At 45.1% G+C, this 1,877-nt stretch overlaps 1 protein-coding gene across 1 annotated transcript in view; it reads left to right on the top strand.

Moving 5' to 3' along the window:
- Nucleotides 1-1,877, top strand: part of GLB1 (galactosidase beta 1) — a 96,241-nt gene that overhangs the window by 74,425 nt on the left and 19,939 nt on the right. The window lies entirely within an intron of this gene.

The following is a 1,877-nucleotide window of genomic DNA, read 5'->3' as shown; positions in this document are numbered from 1 at the left end:
GTTGAGCCCTTCAAATAAGACATGATTGAGAGCCCTTGGAGCCTGGAGGGTAAATTCCAGGTTAATATGTAAACAAGTGTAGCCATTGTCTTTCTCTGACCCCTCTGCTTTCTGATCTTTGACCAAGACACTGCCCTTGGGTTGGGTGGGACTCCCTGAACCCTGGCTGTTACAGGTCTGGGGCAAGTTCCGAATATTTACATCCAGCCTAACCTGGGAGGGTCAGCCTGCAGGGAGTGGGACGCCCCTTCAGCCACATCTGTGCAAGGAGCACCACTGGCTTCTACTCTCCTCCCACAAGCCCTCTGCAAAGTTTGCCCCAGCCTCTGAGTTAGTACTTAGCACTTTGGTTGATTTCCATAAGTAAACGAACAAGGAGGGGAGGAGATCACATATACAGAACCTAGGAGGGAGGTGTTCTCCACATTTGAGAGTTTGGCTGGTGCTAGTAGCCTTTCTTGTGTTTGGCTCATTTCTACAACACAGGAAAGTGCATAAATGTTTTCTGCAATTCTCCAGATCACCTTTCCACTTGCCTAACGTCTGTTTCCTTTCTTTCTGGGCCGTAAAAGTAGGGAACTTTTTCTCTGTTCCATGTTGAATTCCTATCTGGATTCATCTGAGAAGAGGACTCTTAGGAGAGAATCCAGATGGAAATCTAGCACGGAACAGAGAAAAAATCCAGGATTTTGTCACAGCTCACCTTACTAATGTCTACAACAGGAAGTAAATAGGCAAAGTCACGCCAGGCGTGGGGTCTTCACAAGTAAAATCTGTTCTGTATAATTAAAAATTTCATGATGGGGCTGGGCACAGTGGCTCACACCTGTAACCCTAGCACTCTTGGAGGCCAAGGCAGGTGGATTGCCTGAGCTCACCAGTCTGAGACCAGCCTGACCAGAGTGAGACCCCATCTCTAAAAATAGCTGTGGCAGGTGCCTGTTGTCCCAGCTACTCGGGAGTTTGGGGCAAGAGTTTGAGCCCAAGAGTTTGAGGTTGCTGTGAGCTATAATGCCATCGCACTCTACTGGGGCAACAAAGTGAAACTCTGTCTCTAAATAAATAAATAAATAAATAGACAAGGTCAGTAACTACAATTCTGTGAATGGTGTGCATATTACTGCTGGGGTGGATTGTTAAAGGCGTTCCTTTTAGATGAGGGATGTCATTGTCTAAAAACATTTTCTAACTTAGGCACAGGTTACACTCTAGTCTTTCAACTTCCTTTTTCTCTCTCTGTTCCTCTACTTTAAACAGTTCTGATTGACTCTTTTTATTAAACTTTTTTATAGAGATTGGGTCTTGCTGTGTTGCTCAGGCAAGACTCAAACTCCTAGGCTTAAGGGGCTTAAGCAAACCTTGCGCCTCAGCCTCCCTCGTGGGTGGGGCTACAGGTGAGCACCACCACACCCAGCTTGTTTTTTGTTTTGTATGTTAGAGTAAATTTAGCCCAAGAACTTGGAGAATGCTTTACTGAGCAGACAGTTTTATTTCTTGGCTCCTTTGATGTTTGTCTCATGGGTTTTGTTGTTTTTCTTGGTTTTGTTTTTTTCAGTTAACATCCATAACTTTTGGTATATATAATATAATGCCTGGGTAACCCTGGGCAATGGACTTAGCCCACCCAGGGTCTAGTTTCTTCTTGTGGGAAACGGATGCTTAATAAGATACTCCTCAAGGTTTCTTGCACTTTATTATTATCATAGTTATTTATGATCTAAAACTTTAAGATTGAATTTTTCTGGCTCGGCGCCTGTGGCTCAATCGGCTAAGGCACCAGCCACATACACCTGAGGTGGCGGGTTCGAATCCCCAGCCCGGACCCACCAAACAACAATGATGGCTGCAACCAAAAAATGGCCAGGCGTTGTGGCAGG

The sequence above is a fragment of the Otolemur garnettii genome, unplaced genomic scaffold (genome assembly GCF_000181295.1).
Source record: "Otolemur garnettii isolate 467f Iridium unplaced genomic scaffold, OtoGar3 scaffold00002, whole genome shotgun sequence".
Lineage (NCBI taxonomy): Eukaryota > Metazoa > Chordata > Mammalia > Primates > Galagidae > Otolemur > Otolemur garnettii.
This window is presented reverse-complemented; position numbering and strand designations above follow the sequence as displayed.